Here is a 16202-nt window from a genome sequence, read left to right on the forward strand (position 1 = left end):
ATTTCCCATATTCCAGTGTATATTAATGTGAATAAGTGACTATAAGAACACTTGCCTCCCCAGCTGGTCTGATCTCCTTAGTTATACCTCCAGAGGTCTTGGCACTAGAATCCCTGCTTCTGTAGGCATTAAAACTGAGGCCAATATGAATAATGACTGATCCAGTCTTTGGATGAATCAACCTTGTTTTTTTAAAATTTTATTTTTTCTGAGTTCCAAGATTTATTGTTTATGTACCACACCCAGTGCTCCATGCAATATGTGCAATAAGGCACAATAGTAAGTCATGATCTGTGTTTGAAGTAGAGTATAATTCACTGCCATAAAAGATGTGGCCTTACGCTAGAATCATAGGGATTCTAATTTGCCTGTTAAGGTTTCCCAAGACTTAGAGAATCTTTATGTATCACAAATACCCCTAGCACCACTGGATTTGGTAGATCAAGGTAGATTTAAGGCACTTTGTACTGTAGCCTGGATGTCAGTTTTCCCATGGGTCTATAAGCTTACTGGATGCTTCTAAAACCATGGCACTTGTCTTTTGTTTTTAAGTTTATTTTTTCAGTGTTCCAAGATTCATTGTTTATATACCACACCCAGTGTTCCATGCAATACGTGCCTGCCTTAATACCCACCACCAGGCTTACCCATCCCCCTTCCCCTCCCCTCCAAAATGCTCAGTTTGTTCCTCTGAGTGCACAGTCTCTCATGCTTCATCTCCCCCTCCAGTTTCCCCCAATTCACTTTTCCTTTCCTTCTCCTAGTGTTTTCCATGTTATTCCTTATGCTCCACAAGTAAGGGAAACCATATGCTAAATGACTCTTTGCTTGACTTATTTCACTGAGCATAATCTCGTTCAGTCCAGTCCATGTTGATATGAAAGTTGGGTATTCATCTTTTCTGATGGAGGTGTAATATTCCATTGTATATATGGAACCATGGCATATTGTTTAAGCATAAACAATATTCTCAGGATGAACCCACTGTGGGGTGCCTTCATCTCATGAAAAAAACCTTTTGAGAATGTCCCAGTTTCTTAAGGATATTACTTTTCAGCATTGGTTGCCTCAAGGTACCAGATTCCTCTATATCAGATGGAGGGATGTAAATGTTCAATTTCAATGCACTTAAGATCATGGATACCTGCCTTTGGGTTGGTGCTTACTCTGGCACATTCTTCATGGGTGACATATCTATATTCAACTGCTAATCACATGGATTCTTAACAGCTGCCAAGGAAATGAGACCCCATTCCAGTGGTAGGTTGTTTCCTCCTAGAGGGGTAGGAATAACTAGAGACTGCATGGCAGGTTGGGAAGCCTTGGTGGTTGAAACCATCAAGACCCTCAGGTAAAAAATACAGCTCCAGAGTACCTGAGAGAGAGAAGGCTGAAAATCAGAGCAGATACACATAGCTGTGTTTGGTAAAAATGCCTAAGATGAACTCTATTAATCTCTTTAGGGCATATAAGATTTAAGCCCTCAGAGGCTCTTTTTTTTTTTTAATAATTTGACTTTTTTTAAATTTATTTTTTATTTTCAGCATAACAGTATTCATTATTTTTGCACCACACCCAGTGCTCCATGCAATCCGTGCCCTCTATAATACCCACCACTTGGTACCCCGACCTCCCACCCCCTGCCCCTTCAAAACCCTCAGATTGTTTTTCAGAGTCCATAGTCTCTCATGGTTCACCTCTCCTTCCAATTTCCCTCAACTCCCTTCTCCTCTCTAACTCCCCAGAGGCTCTTTTATTTTATTTTTATTTTTTTTTGTATTTTATTTTATTTTTTAAATTAATTAATTAATTATTTTTCAGCATAACAGTATTCCTTGTTTTTGCACCACACCCAGTGCTCAATGCAATGCGTGCCCTCCTTAATACCCACCACCTGGTTCCCCCAACCTCCCACCCCTCACCCCTTCAAACCCCTCAGATTGTTTTTCAGAGTCCATAGTCTCTTCCAATTCCCCTTCCAATTTCCCCCAACCCCCTTCTCCTCTCCATCTCCCCTTGTTCTCCATGCTATTTGTTATGCTCCACAAATAAGTGAAACCATATGATAATTGACTCTCTCTGCTTGACTTATTTCACTCAGCATAATCTCTTCCAGTCCCGTCCATGTTGCTACAAAAGTTGGGTATTCATCCTTTCTGATGGAGGCATCATACTCCATAGTGTATATGGACCACATCTTCCTTATCCATTCATCTGTTGAAGGGCATCTTGGTTCTTTCCACAGTTTGGCGACCGTGGCCATTGCTGCTATAAACACTGGGGTACAGATGGCCCTTCTTTTCACTACATCTGTATCTTTGGGGAAAATACCCAGGAGTGCAATGGCAGGGTCATAGGGAAGCTCTATTTTTAATAGAACAGTGAGGAATCTCCACACTGTCCTCCAAAGAGGCTGCACCAACTTGCATTCCCACCAACAGTGGAAGAGGGTTCCCCTTTCTCCACATCCCCTCCGACACATGTTGTTTCCTGTCTTGCTAATTTTGGCCATTCTAACTGGTGTAAGGTGGTATCTCAATGTGGTTTTAATTTGAATCTCCCTGATGGCTAGTGATGAACATTTTTTCATGTGTCTGATAGCCATTTGTATGTCAGAGGCTCTTTTTAAATATCACAATATAGATAAACAGTACAACATAACCCCAGAGTTCCTCTGAACTTTGAGGTAATGGACTATACCAGGTTTCACATCTGTAAGGCTTAACCAAGAACAAATATGAACATGGCTTCAGCCATCTGTATTATACTCTTACTGTCACTTGTTTCCCTTCCTTGTGTCACTCACACTGCCTTCAGGAGTTCCAATTAGTTTTTGACCAGCTCTATACTTCAGCTAAAGTTTCTCAGGATGCTAACACACAAGTAAATCTCATGAGATTCTGTAGAGGAGTGCTTGTTCTTGAGTTCTGCATAACGCAGCTGGGAGAAGGGCTTAATAGTCTGTTCAGCTCACCAGCAATCGTTCTGAGGGTCACAATTCAACCTAGCGTTTTCAGACACTTTAAGCCTTCTTGATGAAACTCTTGTGTTCACTTAGAACTTACTATTTATAGCTAACGTGGTACACCTAGAGATGTAGTGAAGACTTAGGCAAATAAATGAATTCTTTTACCCCAAGTTCTGCAGCCATCTTGCACTATTTAAATACCCATTTGGATGACCCGACAAACTTACATCTGTTTCTTTAAGCTGAAGTTTGATGTAGAGTATTAATTGGGGGGAGGGAGCTGTCGGTGTACTGTAGAATGTTAAGCATCTGTAGCTTCTACCCATTAGGTACTAGTAGCTGTCTCTCCCCAGCTGACCATCTGAAATGTTTGTAGATGTTGCCAAATGTGTCCCGGGGGGACAAAACTGTTTGAAAACTATTGCCCTGCAACTTTTTGCCTTCCATACTTGTTGCCCCATTGCAAAATTTATCTGGAATGACTAAATATGAGTTAAATATGCTAATCAATGTTCTATTTTGATATAAACTTTGACCTTTTAGATGGTGTCTTATTCCCCAAATTCATGTGTTTAGGTCTCTGACATATAGATCTTAGGCTTTCTTTCCCTCCAATCCCTTCATTCTGGTCCTATTTACTTTCCCTTCTGGGATCTTTGCCTATGAACCACCAGGTACCTTGACTAACCCCTTCATACATCTTCCTGCTGGTAATTCATCTTGGACTTAGATAAAGTAGCAGGTGAGTATTTCATATCAGGTTGTGACATTGAAGCCAATAATGTCTTAATGCTACCACATCTCTAGGCTATGACCTGCCTATGTTCTCCCTGATTTACATTGATATGAATGCCACACCAGAGACTCTGCTCTAAGCAAATAGTAGACCCAGTAGACCACATCCTGTCTAGTCAATGCTTTCAGGTATCACTGTGGAAACATGCTGTAGAGTGGAAATATCTCAGCGGGACTGTCATTTCTGTCCTTTCCCAGAGGGGAAGTTACTTTCATAGTATAGGGGAACCTCTTCTGAGTGGCCCTTCAAAAGGCAATGTCAAGCTTCTCTAGAGCCCAAGTAGGCATTTTCAAGATTAGAATCTTCTGGTTCTACTAACTGGGGTTTATCCCCTGTGTTTTGATGGCAGAGGATCTCCCAGGTTATATAGGGCACCTGAAAAACTGTTTTTTGTGCAGTAGACCTGTCTTGCCAGGGTAAATGAGTTCTAAACTCTCCTCTAGGGAACAAGGTCTGTAATGTTAGCTGTGAACTCCTTTAACACTTAAAATTCTGGCAGGCTGGTGAGATGGCTCTGGTAACTGATTCCAGGATAAAGATAGACATCATTATTATGTTGTATTTAAGTTACACTGAGCTCAGTGCAGCAGGGCCCTAGTTTAGGAAGCTGTTAAAGGAAAGGCCATCTTCATGGCCTTGGAGGTACCCAGCTGTCCCATAAATGGGAATGCCATGGTCGAGTGGGTTAAGAGAGTAATAGGGTTCCATTTTCCAAATGCCTTAGGTGTCAAAGGGGAGAGTCCCTAAGGCATGATCATTAAGTGGTAAGTTCTCTGCACCTTCAAAATAGGTGTTCACTACTTTGAAGGGAAGCTTCTCTCCACAAGCATTACAGGCTATGGTGTTTAATGAGTGGGTAGAATCCAGTGAGGAAAATGAATCCTATTCCAGAAAGTTCATTAGAGGGCATTTGTCAGTATAGTTACTAATATCAAAGGAATAACAAGCTGAAAGGACAGGGTCAGTAAGATAACCTTTTTTTGGGGGGGGGGAGGAGAGGAGGCAGAGAAGAGAATCCCAAGCAGGCTCACACCCACTATGAGGCCTGAAGTGTGGCTCGATCTCACAACCCTGAGACCATGACCTGAACTGAAATCAGGAGTCAGATGCTTAACCAAGCTATCCAGGCATCCCAAGATCACCTTACATACCATTTGCAGGTATGATGGAATGCCCAAGACTATCTTGCCAATGCCTAAAATGCCACATGAGCAGTATATTAGCTAAAATGTTCTGTACAGCCTTATTGAAAATAATAGGGGAAACATCCAACGAACAATAAAAATTAAGGTGAAAGCTACCCAGGACCAAACACTTCCAGGAAGCTACAGATTATCATTTTTTTTTTTTCCTGACACAAGCATAGACATACTGGTAAAACAAAGACTATGCCAGGATACCTTTCTAAGTGCAGCAATGGGTTAATTCTACTTAAAGTATGTAGCTTGATCTAGTACTTCTCCCAAATATCCAGTGCTCAGCTTTGCCTTACAACACTTTCTTCACTGTTATTTACTCTTAAATTAGATAAGAACATTTGGATAGGACCCTGAAACCACTAGCCAGACCTTTGGATTTTTTTCTCCCCACTCCTTGGGATCCTTGTGGGAAAAATAATGGCCTACTTTTCATACTACTTGAATAATTTCTGGTAACCATATTTACATGGAAAATGGAATCATTATGAAATACTGGACATGTGAGCCTGCCTTTATTAGAAAAGGTGACTCCTTGAATTGGAGCATACAAAATTGGAGTTATTTCTCTGAACATGCAGGCAGAATACGTTGGACCCTGCTGCAAAGGTTTTGTTTGTTTGTTTTTTCCTCTAGGCTGATAGCTTTTGGGTTACTTGGCAAATTGTAGTAGCACATCCAATTGTGGTGTGTATTACCTCTCAAAGAAAAAGAGCTCAACTTAACATTGCCCCTCTAAGCAGGCCATGCTAAAATGTTGAAATTAAGAATCTTAAAGTTCTTTTGTAAGGCTTGTGGCAGATAATTTAAGGGGGAATTCATAAAGTGTTTAAGTCCATTCACTTCAACATTTCATTTATTCAAGGTAAATTTACAGATAGGACTGAAAAAATCCATCTCTGGAAATGCAGTCAACATGCGTTCTTCCACTTTGCCCACTCTTCGGTTGATATTTAATGCTTCCAATTTATTCCCATAGTTGTTCCAAACAAATTATCAAGACAAATATAAGTGATTATATAGTAACTTATAGACTACCCTATGACTCTGCCATGCCAATTTTGAAGAAGTACCCTAGTCTGGATTTCTCTATAAGCATAATCTGAGATGAAGATTTAAGTGCTTTATTTGGGAGATGGCCACAGGAAACAAATGAAGGGGTAAGGAAAGAGACAGTAGATCCAGTGAAGCTACTAAAGGCATCCTAATGAAAATATAACAGTAATCGCTTCAGGTGACTGGGGACAAAAGAACCATGAAATAAATGGTTGGGGAAAGAAAGTATTTATCACCCAGTTACTGTTTCCTGTTGTTCATTGGTTGGTTGGCTTTGCCAGCAGACTTTCAATAAGTGGGTTGAGAAATCTCATGTGGTACTGGAGAAAACTCTTGGGTAGAGAATCAAAGATGGGAGTGTCTGAGACAGGAAGTTGATGGTAAGTGGTGGATCTATATTCTTCAGCTGCAGGTAAACTCAGAGATATGGGGTGAATGAAACATCAAAGCTGATGCCATCCCTTGGTTTGGAGTACATTCAGTTACCTATGTGTCAAGTTGGTTGTGGCCACCATCCCTAAAATGACAGTGTTGGTTGCAAGTTCTATCCATGCTTTGGCAGTTGAGCTCAGGGTTGTAACTGACATTATTTCTATCAATCATTATAGATTTCTCTTACCGTTGGCCAACATTTCTGCTGGAATAGATTTCTAGCCCTGTGGAAAAACTCAACACCTATATCTCTCTGAGACCTGAGCTACTGGTTACCTGGATTCTGTCAGGCAATAGTTGCTGCAACTCGTCCATTCTCACTATGTACCGAGACACCCTGTGATTGTCTTAAGTTCTAGACATGCTAATTTCTGTCACCTTTTAGTAGCAGCTGTTCAAACTCATGAGGGCTGGGACTTATGACCCCTGTCAGTAAACCAAGCCCTTACATTCCCTCCTGAGCTACTGGCTGGAGACCAAAATAACCAAAAGGAACCTAACTCTGGGTTTATTGGAACTGTCTTTTGTAAGCTCTCTCAATCCCTTACAGAGGACCACATACAATCTCATAGAGCCTTAAGCACCACTTCCTCCAGTGGATCACTGGGAGTGATGGTAAGAGGAGTTAACATGACTTCTACCACTTGGTCACAAATACATAGAACACATAGGCATGAGAACAAAGTACCATATAGTAGCCATTTGCTCATGTTGTAGAGGGCATTCAGGAGGACAGTGTCACAGATCCATCCAACTTGTTACTAAGTTGGCAACTTGAGCCTTTAGGAAGGCATTCCTACAAACTGTCTCTAAGACCAGCTTCTTGGTGCTGTGTATATTTATGGATCAGTGAGTACTATGGTCATGTGTCATTGTCCTATTCTCTTCAACTGTAAAATGAGTCCTTGATTCAAGGTGATGGTGCTCAACTTCACTGGTTAGTGCTGCCTCTACCATGGCTACTGTCACTGATGAGACATGCATATAGAGTTTTGTGCCTATTTCCTTGAGCACTTCTTATCCAGATTTCTTGATCTTAAAGTTATAATATTCCTTCAGAAATGTGATCAACTCCTCTTCCTCCCCATCTTCAAGGTGCACAAATTTGAGTTGAATGTAGATGCAGGGCAACTAGACTGCCTGTTTCTGCCTAATCACTGGATCTGTTTGAGTCCAATCAAGTATGTACCACTTATCTCTTCCAGCACTGTTTCTCTGTCATATGACAATAGTTCAGGATTGTGGCCCACAGTCTGAACCTGCAGCAGAACCCTTTCTTACTTAAGGTCCTATGTAAGATTGGGAGTTTCATCAGTCAGGTTTATGCCAGAGAAGCAGAACCAGTAAAATATGTGTATACATACATATACATAGTATAAAAACCATTATATAGATACACAACTGGGAAGATCTTGCTAAACAAATCTGAAAATAGAGCAGGCAGTCAAGATGAAAAGATCATCTTTTGATGATCTGGACTGGCTAAATCTAAATGGTTTATACCAAACCTACTGTCCATAGGCATTCAGGAAATGAAAAATCATAATCAGGATGAAATCTGAACACAGATGAAACTATTAGAATTTCTTCTCTCTTCAGAAAACCACAGCCTTGATCTCAAGGTAATGCAACTGCTCTCAGGCTTATGAGATTGTCTAAGGTAATTTCACTTTCTTAAAGCCTGACTCCAGTTGACTTAAATTAAATCTGTAAAATACCTTGTTACCACCACTTAGTATCTGAAAGGGGACTGTAGTCTACTCATGTCAATACACCAAAAAAGTTGTCACAGCTGATAAATGAATTGGAGTAGTATTTCTAAAGAAAAACATAACCTTAAATGTGGTTATTAGATTTGCAAAGGAATGCACTTTGAATATTGAAGAGCTTTTGTGAAGACTTAATATTCATTTAAAGCTGAAGAGGTTTCATTGTCCAAAATGTTTTTTTTTAAGATTTTATTTCTTTATTTAACAGAGAGAGAGAGAGAGATCACAAGTAGGCAGAGCAGCAGGCAGAGAGGAAGGGAAGCAGGCTCCCTGCTGAGCAGAGAGCACGATGTGGGACTTGATCCCAGGACCCTGAGACCATGACCTGAGCGGAAGGCAGAGGCTTAACCCACTGAGCCACCCAGGTGCCCCTCATTGTCCAAAATTTAATGAAGAGCCTGCTAAAGCAAGGTTTGTAAACTTTTCATGTCTGCAAATAGCACACCATCGGTACTAATATAAACATGGAAACATACAACTTAAAATCTTCATTACCCTCTTACATGAACCAGTATTATGCAAATAACTTCTGAATTGACATTTTTCTGATGAATGAGTCGCCTTTTCAACTATCTACACTATGCAAATGAGAGCTCTATGTGGCACTGTGAGACTACTTCTGGGTTAGTGTGGGGTGGGAGTAAGGGAGATGTCCACTGAGGGCAGCACTCTGGCTTATTAACTCCTTGCTCATGAAAGGTGGTCATGATGGTGGTGATGGCTGTAATTATGAAGCTTCTCATTGCAGAGTGAGCATCAATTTGGTATTGTTGGGAAGTAAAGAGACAGTGGAGCTAGTCACTCCTTAGCAGAAAAGTCAGGCCAAAATAGGCCTCAAAAATAGGCCTCTCCCTGCTTGCCAGTTTCTTGGTATGAATCATTAAGTCCTAATAGAAATAAGATGTGGGTCACCTTTCACTGCCACAGTGAATTACCAAAAAAGTGGTTTAAAATAGATATCTTAAAGAGACTAGCTCAGATAGTCTCTTCAATAAATCATGCTGGGAAAATTGGACAACCACATGCAGAAGAAAACTGGACCATTCTTACACCATACATACCAGGTGGTGGGTATTATAGAGAGCACGGATTGCATGGAGCACTGGGTGTGGTGAAAAAATAATGAATACTGTTATGCTGAAAATAAATAAATTTAATTTAAAAAAATAAATAAAAAAATAAACTCACCCTAACTCAAAATGGATGAAAGATCTAAATGTGAGATAGGAATCCATTAAAATCTTTGAGAACGCAGATAGCAACCCCTTTGGCCTTGGACAAAACAACTTCTTGCAAGATACATCTCTAGGGGCACCTGGGTGGCTCAGTCCATTAAGTATCTACCTTCTGCTCAGGTCATGACCCTGGGGTCCCAGGTTTGAGCCCCACATTGGGCTCCCTGCTCAGCAGGGAGTCTGCTTCTCCTTCTGACCCTCCCCTGGCTCGTGGTCTCTTTCACTTACCCTCTCTTGCTCTCAAATAAATAAAATCTTAAAAGGTACATCTCTAAAGGCGAGGGAAACAAAAGCAAAAATGAACTTTTGGGACTTCAAGACAAAAAGTTTCGGCACAAACAATCTGAGGGGTTTGAAGTGGCGGGGGTGGGTGGGAGGTTGGGGTAGCAGGTGGTGGGTATTATAGAAGACACAGATTGCATGGAGCAATGGGTGTGGTGAAAAAATAATGAATAGTGTTTTTTCTGAAAATAAATAAATTAATTAAAAATAAGTTTCTGCACAGTGAAGGAAACCGTCAACAAAACTAAGAGGCAACCTATGGAGTGGGAGAGAATATTTGCAAAGGACATTACAGATAAAGAGCTGGTATCCATGATCTATAAAGAACTTCTCAAATCCAACACCCAAAGAACAAATAATCCAGTCAAGAAATGGGCAGAAGACTTGAATGGATATTTCTCCAAAGAAGACCTACAAATGGCCAGCAGATACATGAGAAAATGCTTCATATCCCTTGACATCAGGGATCAAAACTACAGAGATACCACCTTACACCAGCCAGAATGGCTAAAATTAACAAGACTGGGAACATCAAATGCTGGCAAGGATATTGAGAAAAGGGAAACCTCTCATACTGTTGGTGGGAATGCAAGCTGGTACACCATTCTAAAAAAACTACTGTGGAGGTTCTTCAGGACATTAAAAATAAAGCTACCCTATGACCCCACAGTTGCACTACTGGGTATTTATCCCAAAGATAGATGTAGTGAAAAGGAGCACATGCACACCAATGTTCATAGCAGCAATGTCCACAATAGCCAACTGTGGAAAGAGCTAAGGTGTTCTTCAAAAGATGAATGGATAAAGATGTGGTTCATGTATAGAATGGAATATTACTCAGCTATCAGAAAGGATGAATATCTACCATTTACATCAACATAGATGGAACTAGAGGGTGTTATGCTAAGTGAAATAAGTCAGAGAAACACAACTGTCATATGGTTTTACTTCTATGTGGAACATAAGGAATAGTGTAGAAGAAAATAAGGGTAGAGGGAACTGAATGGGAAGAAATCAGAGGGAGACAAACCATATGAGAAACTTGACTCTAGGAAACTGGGGGTTGCAGAAAGGAAGGTGGATGGAGGGGAAGGGGTAACTGGGTGATGGGCATTAAAGAGGGCACCTGATATAATGAACACTGGGTGTTAGACTGAACTAACCAATAACTGAACATTAAAAAACAATGATGTACTATATCCTGGCTAATTTAATTTAAATAAGAATAGTATATATCTTAAAATTGGGGAAGTTAGAACTGAAACCAGTCTCACTAGATTAAATTAGAGGTGTAGGCATAGCTGCACACTTGATTTAGAGGTTTTAGACAGGGGATTAAACCCACTTTCTTGACCTCTCCAGCTACTACAGGCTACCCTTAACTTTGGCCCATAACCCCTTCTAAAATCAATGATGGCCAGCTAGGCATTTTTTACATTGCATCACTCTGGAACTGATTCTTCTTTCTCCTTTTACCATGTTTAAAGACCCTTATGATTCTACTGCTCCTGCTGGGATAATCTGATTTTTATGATTACCAAACTTAATTCCATTTGTAGTCTTTGTTCCCTGATGTATAACCATGATATATTCACAAGTTGCAGGAGTTAGGATGTAGAGTTTGGGGGTGGTTACTCTATCTACTACAGAAGGGTATGAGAAACATCTCTACCTGGAAAGGACAGGTGTTCATGAAAGGATTCATGTGAATACAGTCTACAATATTGGTGAATTAAATGGTAGAAACTTGTATCATAGCAAGGTCTCCAAAGGCTCCAAATGATTACTGGATAGGGAGACTAAAGAAAATAAGGCTGAGAACCACGTATGTGGAGACTCTTGGGGCAGAGGGAAAGATGGTGTTCTTGCTGCTTTCAATTTGATCTGTGAATTCTTCCTGAGGTTTGTATAAGCTACTAAGTTCTTCTACAATTTGGCTACAACATGAGGTGCTAAGACTTGGTACTTTCTACCCCTTGTGTTTAGATCAAACAATAGGACTTGGGCATAGGTACTTATAGTCCTCCCCTGTGGCCTGACGTTGTTTCCCCTTAGCTTTCTCTTCTTCAGCGTTAATGTTCTTATGGATTCTGCATGGTTTCTCTACTTGAGACTTGTCTGTATTTGACTTTTGATGTTCAAATTGCCCCTCTGCTTATTGGAGCTGTAATTAAAGCTCTGGATATTCACTGGTATAATAGAGTTGATCAACATCTGGGGATATATTTCCTCAAAGTCCCTCCTTTATCATTTTTACCAACGTGGTAATGGGTCAGGTGGTAGAAGGAAGCTAAATGGCCTGGGTGATTAATATGGGCCCTAGAGCCCATTTCTTTTAATCTTTAAAAATGTTAAGGGCTATGATATAATTTACTATACAAGTACAATCAAACAATCAGTCCAGCTAAAAGAACTTCTTACATAAAATGCTTTATTTTCCAGTGCAAGTACTTGATGCACTCTTAGCAAATTTCTAGTAATCAATACTGTATTAAAATGTAGTTTCCATGATGTTCGATCTTTACAATTTCTCATCTTACAGAACTGCAACTTGGTACTCCTTGGCCAACATTCCCCCATTTCCCTTACTTGGCTGCCCTTGGTAATCACTGTTCTGGTTTTACTGCATTTGGCCTTTTTAGATTCTAAATATAAGTGAGATATTGAAGGTTTCTTTTTCCTAACTCAGAACTTGTCTTGTAGTGTCACTAATACCAAGGAATGAAGAACTGGCAGAACTATGGTTTTGATGAATCCTCATGGCAGATAGTGCTTGTAAGAAGGAACTAAAGAAGACAACACTAATCTCCATGTAAATGTCTGTTCTAATTGCTATAGGAGGTTCTTTTGTACAGCATTATCACAAAAGATGGGGTTGGACCATTGTTCTTATTGGAGTGTTGCACTGGAGAGGACTGTATGGTACAGTCCTCTTGTGGTACAGTCCTCTTGTTAACCCTCTTATTAGGGTGACTTGCATGGAAAGAGGTTCGTTAGTATTATAAATACATCTTAGGATATCCATACTCAGCTATTTCAAAAGATGTAAGATATGACTTGTCTGTCATCTTCAAAGTTTGTTAGTAGTTAGTTCAGAGGGGCAGTTTTGTTCTGCCGGGTTAATCAGATTTGGGATCAATCTATCTTTTTGAAGCATCCTCCAGTCTGTTTTCTTGTTGAGTTTTTAACAATGGTTTACTATGATCATCTTTTTTTCCAGACAGCAGGCAGAGAACACAAAGTCACAGGTCCATAGCTTTCTAAAGGCATGGGCTGGCATTTGGACTTAATTTTTGTTAACATCCCATTGCCTAGTTTCTAGTCATGTGGTCACAACTAGCTGAAAGCTTGGTCATGTAGTCTTAGCTGGTGAGTTGTAGGTTGACCTGTCTACGAGGGACTCTGTTACTGGAAGGAAGAACATATTGGATGACCAGTGGTAGGTTGTACCCCTCTATATTTAAAGAAGGCCTCTTAGATTTGGAACCAATATATTTTGTAATGAGATAGTTCACCTCCTCAGATTTCCTCTGCCTGTGGGCTGATCAAGTCAAAACCCTTCTAAGGTTACATAGTGGGTTAGGCTAAATCTGACTTTGACTGTACTGGTTAGAAACCTTCTTCTGCAAGGTTCAAGTAGAGTTTTACCACTGAAGAACATTTTACTGGAACATGAATATATGGGTCTATGGGACACCTGTCCCATTAGTGTTTGTACTGGCCCTTGAGCTGATGCCATGTTTGATACTTCACTGGCATTCAGGTAAAGCAATAGTGTGTGGCCTGGCTGCTTGGCTTAGATTAGGTATAATAGTAATATATATATAAAATACATATATATATATATATAAATATATAACCTTACACCAGTTAGAATGGCCAAAATTAGCAAGACAGGAAACAACATGTGTTGGAGAGGATGTGGAGAAAGGGGAACCCTCTTACACTGTTGGTGGGAATGCAAGTTGGTGCAGCCTCTTTGGAGAACAGTGTGGAGATTCCTCAAGAAATTAAAAATAGAACTTCCCTATGACCCTGCCATTGCACTCCTGGGTATTTACCCCAAAGATACAGATGGAGTGAAAAGAAGGGCCATCTGTACCCCAATGTTTATAGCAGCAATGGCCACGGTTGCCAAACTGTGGAAAGAACCAAGATGCCCTTCAACGGATGAATGGATAAGGAAGATGTGGTCCATATACACTATGAAGTATTATGCCTCCATCAGAAAGGATGAATACCCAACTTTTGTAGCAACATGGATGGGACTGGAAGAGATTATGCTGAGTGAAATAAGTCAAGCAGAGAGAGTCAATTATCATATGGTTTCACTTGTTTGTGGAGCATAACAAAAAGCATGGAGGACATGGGGAGTTAGAAGGGGGTTGGGGTAAATTGGAAGGGGAGGTGAATCATGAGACTATGGACTCTGAAAAACAATCTGAGGGGTTTGAAGTGGCGGGGCGGGGTGGGAGGTCGGGGTACAAGGTGGTGGGTATTATAGAGGGCATGGATTGCATGGAGCACTGGGTGTGGTGAAAAAATAATGATACTGTTATGCTGAAAATAAATGAAAAGAATATATTAAAATATATATATAAATATAAATATAAATATATATATGTAAAACCATCTGTCTTTCTTTGTAAAGATGTAAAGAAAGAGCTCTGGTGGGGTTATTCAGGCAGTCCTGGTGAGGAGGGAGGAAGTAGCAGGAAATCACCTTGCTTTCTATGATAAGCCTTCTGACAGCTCTGGAGTCCATGGCATGGATTTTGTACTTGGATGCATGAATCTTAGGGAATATGTTATTTGGAAATATAGCTGTGCTGGTGACTGTCCTTTCTGGGTCAGATGTCTGGGATCAGTTGAAGCAAAATATGGTGGACAGCATTAATAGCTTAACCTATTCTTCTATCTAGAGCTTTATGGGCAGACATAAAGCTGATTTTAGAGTGGAAGAGGAGGGGTATTTTGTGCCTCATGCTGTTCTAGTCTCCAGCATACCAGAGTCCACTACCACTGATTTCTAGGTAGTTGTGGCATTTGTGGTTCCTTTGCCTTGAAGAAATAGTTAATAAACAATAACAGCAGGGATATATGCGCCCTAGAAAAACAGTTGAATCCTACCACTTTCAGCCTGGGCCTTTCAAATTAGGTTCAGAATTCCTATGGCTAACCAATTTCCTCTGTGTGTGTGTGTGTGTGTGTGTGTGTGTGTGTGTGTGTCTGCCTTCAACAAACTGAAAACTATATTGCTAAGTATAGATTTTAAGAAGAGCTGAGAAAGTGAGAATTACTGAGACATAACCATAAGTCTACTGGAGGGCTTCTGGGAAAGATATTTGATTTGAATTTTAATCAACTAAGAAATAGGAATGAAGACCTTTTCTGTATTTGTGTCTGCAAAGTCTGTGTGCTAGCCGGAGCTCATTACATTTTATGCCTGTATTAAAAGTAGGCTGGCAAGTCACCATTTTAAAGACGATAGAGTTGATGGGAAAATCCTGGGTCCGTGAAGACACCACTGAGCTGCAGAACTCTCTTTGAGATCTTAAAGCCAAACTGGTATTCTGTGTAAAACCAAACGTGTAACTTAACTGAAAACTTTGTGGATGAAATAATGTCCATCTTAAACTTTCCCTTCTACCAAAAAAGCTTCTGTAAAGTCCAGAAGGAGAAAGAGGAACAAGGTCAAGTCCTCTGTTTTGATGCCATAACACAGCTTTTGTAATGGCTAAGACTAGTCACTTACACACAAGAGGCAAAAAACAGGCACAAAAGCTCAGCCTGCCTAAGTCTATCCTATGCTAAGGTGGACAAAAATGTTACAGCCCTTCTCTACCTAAAATGACATAATCTCTTTACCACTAGTTAAATGTCAGTAATTTGAATCACCGTAGGGTTAAGACTATTTTGAAGTAAAATCAGGTAATCAAGATTTCATTTCTACTTAGGGTTCTATAAAAATGTAGACCTTGAGAAATGAATCTTGGAGGCAGTAATTTGTTGAGGTGTTTATGAGGAAACAGTGAGTTAGAGAAGTGAGGCAGGGATAGCAGGTATACCTGTGACTACACTAGTGAGTAGGTAACCACTGTGGTAATTCGGGCTAGTTCTGATCAGAACCTTCTGGTGGGATAGTTCTGAGGAACAACATTTCGAAGACTGCCAAAGGGTAGGATGCCCAATCTTCCTCCCTGGCTGAGGGTTCTTCTTGGGGGACTCCATCCTAGCACTCTTGGAAAACAGGGTCTTATGGCAGAGGAACTTGTGCAGAGAGACACAGGAAGCCACTGGCCTGTGGAACTGTTGACAGGCATCTTTGGGTGACCTGCATAAATCAGCAAGAACAGTTAGATTACTACTCAGTTTACCTCTTAAACATTTGGATCCAATTTCGCCCCATATTAAACTTTCTTGACTTGTTACCAGGGAAATGTAAGTGTGATAATCTATTTTACCACA

The sequence above is a fragment of the Mustela erminea genome, chromosome 2 (assembly GCF_009829155.1).
Source record: "Mustela erminea isolate mMusErm1 chromosome 2, mMusErm1.Pri, whole genome shotgun sequence".
Lineage (NCBI taxonomy): Eukaryota > Metazoa > Chordata > Mammalia > Carnivora > Mustelidae > Mustela > Mustela erminea.